Source organism: Sinocyclocheilus grahami, unplaced genomic scaffold (assembly GCF_001515645.1).
Source record: "Sinocyclocheilus grahami isolate Dianchi unplaced genomic scaffold, SAMN03320097.WGS_v1.1 scaffold1142.1, whole genome shotgun sequence".
Lineage (NCBI taxonomy): Eukaryota > Metazoa > Chordata > Actinopteri > Cypriniformes > Cyprinidae > Sinocyclocheilus > Sinocyclocheilus grahami.
In genome coordinates, this window is record NW_015506321.1 from 287,100 (window position 1) to 297,031 (window position 9,932).

Consider the following 9,932-nt stretch of genomic DNA (forward strand, 5'->3'; position numbering starts at 1 on the left):
TGTACTATAAAAACATCTAGTAAGTTTCAAAACTCAAAACTGCTTTTATTGAAACCAGATTCATTTTTAAACAAGACAATATGATGCAAGCTTTTCAGAGAGACTGAAAGTAATCAATGATGCAGCGCTGAGTCTGACTAGAGTGGATCCAACAGTAATGTTGCAACACTGTTGCATTGTCTGTTCCAGGCCATTTGATTTATAATGAGTATTTATATGTTTTTAACCCAAATGACCCATGTTGTTTTCAGAGTACGTCACAACAGCGTCCATCTGTTATTTTAATAAGTGAAACTATTGGAAACTGTTAGCCAATCATAGTGGGCGTTTACTTGCGTGTCTTGAATGCCCCCCCGCCCATAAAATCTCTGTTTTGAAGAGAGGCTCAAAAACAGAATATAAAATAGCCTATTACTTCTAAATTATGATTTTCTTTATGTAAAATCACTATAACAATATTAAGTGAACCTCAGAGAACATTATACAATAATTTTTAAAAATGCAATTCATGACCCCTTTAAAGTCTGGTTGGATGTAATCCTCAGTTGTTTATTGTATGATGCCCAGTTCCCCTTCAGGAACTTGAGCTGCTCGAGAAATGCTTTGGGAACGCCCCTGCGTGACCGTGTTCTGAAGCATGTGTAAAATCAGTTCAATGGAGCAGCGAGACGTCACAAGCGGGGTGACGTGAGCAACCAGGAAGTATAAAAGCGCATCCGGCAGAGCGCAAGTTAGCTTCTGCTCTTCAGTAGCGCTCTGTGTATGTGTCAGTCTTATTTACTGTTGTCTGTCAGTCCACAAGTATTAAAAAATACCAACGTTAAAGTCTAAGTCTATGGCGAGCGAACGGCATTACAGACGCTGTATTCCTCCCTGCCCACGTTGGGGCAGCTCTCATGGGGGCTGATTGTCATGACTGCGAGTTGGAACAGAAAGATCAGGGGTCGGTTCGACGCTCTCAGTCGGGGTCTTCTAGACCGAAAACGGATCTGTGGACGTTATCTTGTCAAAGAGGACCTCGACTAAGCGGTCTTGACGCCACCATTGTCAGGTCCCTGAGGGCAGCACCACCTGGGGGGAAAGGATAACACCTCAGTATATAGTGCCCGATCTTCCTCAGTGCCCTGACGGAGATTCACTAATACCCCTGCCACCCTCGGTGCTTCAAGGGCTCAGTGAGCTCCGACGAGCGAAAATCCCAGCTGCTGCCGGCGAGGGTACGGCACGGGAGAGCAGTCAGGCCAGTTGTTCCCTGCCGGTCATCCGCTTCAGGGCACAGAACTGGCTCCTCTAATAACACCAGAGGCCAGCCTCGAGAGGCTGGTTCCCTTAGTAGATTTTTTGGCAGTGTGGAAACTTCTACCAAATGTCTCAAAATGAGTCCTGCAGATTGTAGAGAAAGGCTACAGAATCCAGTTCGGTTCTCGTCCGCCTCGTTTCAACGGGGTCATTCCCACACTAGTGGGCCCCGAGCAGGCTCTGGTAATGGAACAAGAAGTAGATACTTTCTTGAGGAAGGGAGCCATAGAACGTGTTCCTCCTCTCTCAAGAGCGTCTGGATTCTACAGCCGTTACTTCATCGTTCTGAAGAAGGATGGGGGGTTGCGTCCGATCTTAGATCTCCGTCTTCTGAATCACACAATCAAACAGCTTCGGTTCAAGATGCTCACTATCAAGCAGATAGTATCTCAATTCTATATCTTACAATAGAACTCAAAGACGCTTATTTCCATGTTCCCATCCTTCCTCAACATTGGAAGTTCCTGAGGTTTGCTTTCAGGCGAAGCATACCAATATCGAGTTCTTCCCTTTGGCCTGTCACTCTCACCCCGCACTTTCACAAAGTGTGTGGATGCTGCTCTGGCTCCTCTGCAACTCCAGGGCATCCGCATACTCAATTACATCGACGATTGATTGATACTAGCTCGATCGGAGCAGATGGCGGCTCGGCATCCAGATGTCATCCTCGCCCATATGAGAGAGCTGGGGTTAAGGCTAAACGCGAAGAAGAGTGTGCTTTCTCCACTACAGAGAACCACTTATTTAGGCGTGGTGTGGGATTCGACCACGATGCAGGCACGTTTGTCTCCTGCTCGTGTCGAGTCAATACTCACGACAGTCAAGAGAGTAAGAGAAGGCCAGTCACTCACTGTCAAACAGTTTAAAAGACTGTTGGGCCTGATGGCAGCTGCGTCCAACGTGATACCTTTTGGCCTGCTGTACATGAGACACTTGCAGTGGTGGCTCAGGACCAAGGGATTTTCCCAGAGGGGGAATTCGCTTCGCATGATCAAGGTCACGCGGCGATGCTTACGTGCCTTGGACATTTGGAAGAAACGTTGGTTCGTCCTTGTCGTCATGTAACGCTAACAACAAATGCCTCTCTCACGGGCTGGGGGGCGGTCATGAGTGGTCGCTCTGCCCAGGGTCTGTGGGAAGGCCATCATCTCACTTGGCACATCAACTGCCTGGAGATGCTGGCCGTGTTTTGAGCTCTGAGACACTTTCTTCCAGACCTAAGGGGACATCATGTGCTTGTCCGCACAGACAACACATCGGTGGTCTCCTACATCAATCGGCAGGGGGGTCTGCATTCGCGTCCCTTGTACAAGTTGGCTCGCCAGATCCTTTTGTGGACTCAGGGGAAGCTCCTCTCACTAAGAGAAGCCTACATCCCTGGGTATCTCAATCAGGGGGCAGACATCCTGTCGAGCCAGGGGCTGAGGCCCGGGGGACTCCCTCCTTTTGGAGGGAGTTTGGCCAGGCAGAAGTGGATCTATTTGTGTCGCAAGAAACAACACACTGTCCTTTCTGGTTCTCCCTCATGCATCCAGCTCCATTGGGGCTGGATGCCATGGTGCAGATGTGGCAGAGAATCAGGGTTTGTCCAGTCTGCCCTTCCCTGTAGTGATGCTTTTGCAGAAGTCATGGACAGAAGCGATTCACTCTTTGCTAATTTTGGGTAGGGTGGGTGTTGGCAGTGATGATTCAGTGATGAGTCCACTAAAGGAGGTAGAGCTTTTTCGCATTTGGCTCCCAAACTCTGGAATAATTCAACACTACTCAGACTGCAACCTCACCTCATGTTCAGAATTGTATGTATTTATAAAGGCACTCATGCATGCTTCATTCTGATTGGCTCACAGATGTTTGTAGTAAGGATAGTATCATCAGCTAGAATGAAAAAACAATTTTGTTAATTAAATGAAAGCTGAAATAAAATGTAAATTAGATGGAATACAGTAAATTCAGCAGTGTAATATTTGCAGTGTTAAAAGTTATTAATTCCCAAAGCGTTGAATTAACAATCTACAGTGTTAAACCGTACTCGTCTTCAATGTTGTTATATGGTGTAATTTCACTTTTACACTAAAAGTGCGGAATGAAAAACCCGCCGAATTGTCTGGACTCCGCCCTTCAATGACTGCTGCCTCGGGAAGCGATGACGCCATTTTTTCTTCAAGCGACCGAGACGGTAAGTTGGATTGCTTTTCTTTTTATAAAAGTACACAGGAAAAACATTTTTTGTTGATAATTTTACTCAAAATATGATTGGTGGTGAACACATTTAGAAATTACTAACTGCGCGTGTTTTTGTCAGGTTTAGTGTTAAGTTCGTGTTCCTGAGGTGCAGTAACGTTAAGACAGAAGAGTGTGAAAGTTTCTCATGCCGGTCCAATTTCCTGAAAAAAGGTGATTACGTGTAAAATTACTTTTTGGAATGTGCTTACAATTTATGTTACATATGCTTTTAGCTTCTTTCATTTTGGTTCACTGACAGACCCTCTCGCCTTCATTCCCGCCGAGGCCTGGTTTTACTACGAGTCTGGCACTGAAGTCTGAAGCAACCATATTTGGGCGGGTTTCTACTCAAATTAAAGAATTCATCAAATGGTAAATTTATATTTGTTTTTGAAAGCATTGAGTGTGGCATTTCGTAGCTTCCATGCTTTGAAATGGTAACAGTGGAACTGTTAAACATTATGTGCTAACAATTTAGTTTTTGTGACGTATGACACCGTGTTGAAGTGTCTGTCTCGCCCGCTGCAAATGAGCAGTCTCTCTGCAGACAGAGCTGGCATAACGTGGAACATTTACCAATTATTTGATTGACGTTAACTAATGCCAAACTCTGAAATTAGAGCGCGTTAAAAAACTTCCATTCGCCATAGGCTAAAGTGTGAACTGCGTAATCTGTACGATGTTTGTTCTCAGCACTGAATATCATGTCTGTCATGTGGTCATATCTGCGTCAAGACACAAACGCATGTTGAAGTGTCTGTCTCGCCCGCTGCAAATGAGCAGTCTCTCTGCAGACAGAGCTGGCATAACGTGAAACATTTACCAGTCATTTGATTGACGTTAACTAATGCCAAACTCTGAAATTAGAGCGCGTTAAAAAACTTCCATTCGCCATAGGCTAAAGTGTGAACTGCGTAATCTGTACGATGTTTGTTCTCAGCACTGAATATCATGTCTGTCATGTGGTCATATCTGCGTCAAGACACAAACGCGCTACCATCAATTTTTTCTTATGTCAATTACGTTTATGTAAGTATCGTGAAAGTGAGTTAAAGGTACATTACACTGTAAATCCGTCAGTCTTTCAATTTCCTTCAGTGCCCACTGGCAGAGCATGCAGGTACTTTAGCTTGAATCCAGTCTTTATCAGTTCATATGGCGTGCTATTTTGGGTTAAATAATGTCCTAACTATTTCCAGATATACAAAGTTAAGTTTTAATTGAGAAATATGTCTGAATCTATCTGTATTTTCTTTTCACATTATAAATAATAAATTAATAGTAAGATAAATTCTTAACACATGTTAATTTATTCTAATGTAGTACCCTGTTAATTTTAACATGTCTTATTACTCATTAAAATTCTACAAATGTATTTAATAACCAGATTAAATAAATACTTAAAGGGGTCATATGATGCTGCTAAAAAGAACATTATTTGGTGTACTGCAAAAAGATAAATGTTTAGTTGACCCAAAAATGAAAAATTGTCATTATTTCTTACTCTCTGTCATTCCAAACCTGCAAGACTTGTATTCATTTTCAAAACACAAATGAAGATATTTTAAATGAGAAAATGTCCTTCCATCGATAATCTACACAACTACCACTTTGATACTTCAAGAAGTTCATAAAGAGATCATAAAACTAATCCAAAGGAATCGAGTGGTTTAGTCCAAATTTTCTGAAGAGACTCGATTGCTTTACAATGAACAGATTGATTTTTTCACGTTTAAACATTGATCAGGGAACATAAACAGAAAATTTGGACTAAACCATAATATGTATGGATTAGTTCTCTTTATGGATTAGATCTCTTTATGAAGTTTGAAGTATCAAAGTGGTAGTTGCTTGGACCGTCATTCAAGGGACAGAAATCTTATATTCTAATATCATCAATTGTGTTTCAAAGATAACAAAAGTCTTGGCTGAGTAAACAATGATGAAATTATCATTTTTGAACTAACCCTGTAATAAAAGAATGTGGCCATATGCGTCACCCAAGATGCGTGCTAATGCCAGGTGTGAACAGAGCCACTGTGTGACTACACAATCAACTTAGCAGAATAGTTCCTGAGAGTGATATTGTTGTCATTAATTGTTTTTTCTTTTTAAGAAGCCAAGTTCCTGGCTTCTCCCAAGACCTTCAAGGACCCAATTGACCTTGGAATCAGCTGTAAAGGAGGATGAAACCGATGTCTAAGGTTAGACTATATTTCAGAACCTCCTATCAAGCTGAAAAACATCTTCAAAAAGGTACATTTGGACATTTCTGTCACTACCTATTGTCTGCCTCAAAATATTGCCAGATAGGTTGTATATGAAAGACTAATGTAAATAAAATCAGTTGGAGAGCTGACCTTGAGTGTTATTTTTGTCTTTGATCTGCAGGCACCTACAAGAAAAACAGCAGCTTGATTGCATGGAAGAGACCACACAGCCATACCTGCTCGCTGATGGGACAACGAGGAACATCATTCATGGATGCTACACAACTGTCAAATCTACCTGTCATATTTATTCATGTCTAGGTAAATTTGATGATTTCGTGTTTTATTAACTATTGTATGTTTCTGTGCAACACTTAATGAATGTTACTGACTAAATAACCTCTACACATCTGATACATGTTTTAAAGTTGCCACTTTGCCCATTTGTTAAATAAACGTTGAAATTTGTACATCTGTATGAAGACTCTTGATTTTATGTCTAATCTTGTACATTAACACCATACAATAGCATTTTTTTGTTTGCACTGAAAAGAGTACTTTATTAATAACACTTAAAGGATTAAAACAACACCAGAGGTGTTAAATACCCCATAGTGTAAAATTTGAACAACAATAGCAAGTGTAACACTTTAAACCCGGAGTGTAATTTTTCTACACTGTAAGGTGCTATATTAACACTAAAAATTCAACACTATGAACGGTGTACTTTTAACACTACACAGATTGGGACCATATATGATCTTTAGTAGTGTTAAAATCAACACTTTAAGTGGCATGTCACCATATTCTAATTTGTTGAGATAGTGAATTGGTGGGTTTTTGTTAAATGTGAGCCAAAATCATCACAATTAAAAGAACCAAAGACTTAAACTACTTCAGTCTGTGTGCATTGAATTTATTTAATACACGAGTTTCACGATTTGAGTTGAATTACTGAAATAAATGAACTTTTCCACGACATTCTAATGTATTGAGATGCACCTGTATTACCAGCGCAGGAAAAGCTGGAGGAAAACAAAACTAGAGGTATTTCATATTGTTTGGCGGGAAAGTACCCTATCCTACAGAAAAGCATTAAAAACTGCTAGATCTGATAACTTTTCGTCTATTTTAGAAGAAAACAAACATAACCCCAGATATTTATTCATGTCAGTGGCTAAATTAACAAAAAATAAAGCATCAACAGGTGTTGACATTTCCCAACAGCACACTAGTAATGACTTTATGAACTTTACCTCCAAGATCGTTATTATTAGAGATACAATTTTAACCATGCAGCCGTCAGCTACAGTATCGCATCAGATAGTGTGCTAAAGATCCCCTGAGGAACAATTCCACTTATTCTCTACTATAGGAGAGGAAGAATTGTATAAACTTGTAAAATCATCTAAATCCAACAACATGTATGTTAGACCCTATTCCATCTAAGCTCCTAAAAGAGGTGCTTACAGAAGTCATAGATCCTCTTCTATTATTAATTTGTCATTGTCATTAGGATATGTCCCCAAAACCTTCAAACTGGCTGTTATTAAGCCTCTCATCAAACAAAACACAACTTGACCCCAAAGAACTAGTTAATTACAGACAGATCTCAAATCTCCCTTTTCTGTCCAAGATACTAGAAAAGGTAGTATCCTCACAATTATATTCCTTCTTAGAGAAAAATGGTATCTGTGAGGATTTCCAGTCAGGATTTAGACCATATCATAGTACTGAGACTGCTCTTATTAGAGTTACAAATGACCTGCTCTTATCATCTGATCGTGGCTGTATCTCTTTATTAGAGCTACTGTATCTTAGTGCTGCGTTTGACACTATTAACCACAACATTCTTTTGAATAGACTAAAAAACTTTGTTGGCATTAGTGGAAGTGCATTAGCATGGTTTAAATCGTACTTATCTGACCGCCATCAATTCGTAGCAGTGAATTAAGAGGTATCATATCGATCACAAGTGCAGTATGGATTACCTCAAGGCTCAGTACTAGGGCCGTTACTTTTCATGCTTTACATGTTACCCTTGGGAGATATCATCAGCCTGGAATTGAACTGCTTGTTTCGTCTGGCCAAAGGAGAACTGGCCCCCCGACTGAGCCTGGTTTCTTCCAAGGTTTTTTCTCCATTCCGTCACCGATGGAGTTTTGGTTCCTTGCCTCTGTCACCTCTGGCTTGCTTAGTTGGGGACACTTAATTTCCAGCGATATCGTCGACTTGATTACACAGATACTATTTAAACTGAACTGAGCTGTATGATGACATCACTGAATTCAATGATGAACTGCCTTTAACTGAAAATTGAGTGTTTACTATTGTCATTTTGCATTATTGACACACTATTTTCCTATTTAATGCTGTAAAGTTGCTTTGACAATCTGTATTGTTAAAAGCGCTATATAAATAAAGGTGACTTGACTTGACACTTTATTATCAGAACTTTCAACGAGTCGCACATCTTGAATCCATGCAAATAAAACAAATTTTTTCAGCAGTTTAGAAAATAACTTTATAATTAATATATATTTTAATTACTGTATTTTTGAAAAAATGCACCTGAGGGGTAAATCTGCTTGCTGTCATGGTCACATTATCATCTCAGTATGCATTAATTTCCAGCAATTAAATGGTCTATTGTCAAGTATTTCATACTTCAACTTGCATAAAAATATGATTTTAAATTTGACAAGCAAAATAATAAAGGTTATGTGGGTGGTAATCCCAATTTGGACTGTAGCTCATGTGTAACCAGCGCTAATCAAAAAAATTCACCCCATTTTTTCCCTGCACACATACCCACACACCAGCCATGCATACAGCTCATCCACCCACACATACACTCTGCTGCACAGACTTGCCTGCTTAACAAGGCACACTCTCTAACAGCACTGGAGAGACTAGAGTGTGTGTGTCAGTAAAGGTCAAACACTTTACGGGCATCTGTGTTGACACAGTGACCTTTGCTTCACTTCTCTCGTCGTCTGACACATGAAGCCGCAGAGAGTTTATATCACAGCATCTGACCACAGTGAGGCAGAGTGAGCAAAGCCCCAGTGCAGCTCACTCAGGGGAAATGAAGAACGAGGATCTTAGTGACAAGGACTAAGAGGTCAATGTTTCGCAGGTTAGCATGGCTCATTTAAGAGCTTTTATGAAATAACAAAGCAAATTTCTCACGATAATTTGGAAAAATGGTATTGATGCAAGTTAAACGCAGTGACAGCCATATAACATTTGAATCAAGACAATTTAAGCAGCTTAAAGCTTCAGTGTGGGATTTGGATTCCATGTAGATTACCATTTAGATTTAGATTTCACAACAATAAAGTTTTAGTAATTCCCAATGGCTCACTCATTTTCAAATGTATTTTTTTAAAGGGGTCATATAATGTTGCTAAAAATAACATTATTTTGTGTATTTGGTGTAATGAAATGTGCTTATGCGATTTAAGGTTCAAAAAACACATTATTTTCCACATACTGTACATTATTGTTTCTCCTCTATGCCCCGCCTTTCTGAAACGCGTCGATTTTTAAAAAGCTCATCGGTCTGAAAAGCGAGGTGTGCTCTGATTGGCCAGCTATCCAGTGCATTGTGATTGGCCGAATACCTCAAGCGTGTGACGGAAATGTTAAGCCCCATACCATACTGTGATGCCCTGTCAGGCCGATGAGACAAAAACATTAAAGGGGTCATATGATGCGATTTCAAGTTTTCCTTTCTCTTTGGAGTGTTACAAGCTGATTGTGCATAGATAAGATCCCTGAAGTTGCAAAGACTAAAGTCTCAAAACCAAAGAGATATTCTTTATCAAAGTTAAGACTCTGCCACGCCCCCCTAAAACGGCTCGTTCTAACTCGCCCCCACATATCTACCTCACTATGTGGAAATATTAGCATAATGCCGCCCAAATGTGCACGCAAAGAAAGAAGGCGTGGTTTCAGTAACCGCAGTTAGTGTTGAAGCAGCCATGTCAGGGAGACGCTGTGTGTTTCTAGGCAAAAGCAAAAGCACTTTATTTGGCCTTCTGAAAGTAGATGCATTTAGGAATCTTTAAGATTACTTACAACAGAACAGCAATGCATTTTATGGACGACCATTTCGTGAACCTAGGTAATTCTGACTTTGCTATGACAATTTGGTGCTTCTGAATAAGCTACTGTTTTGTTATTAGTTTAAGTATT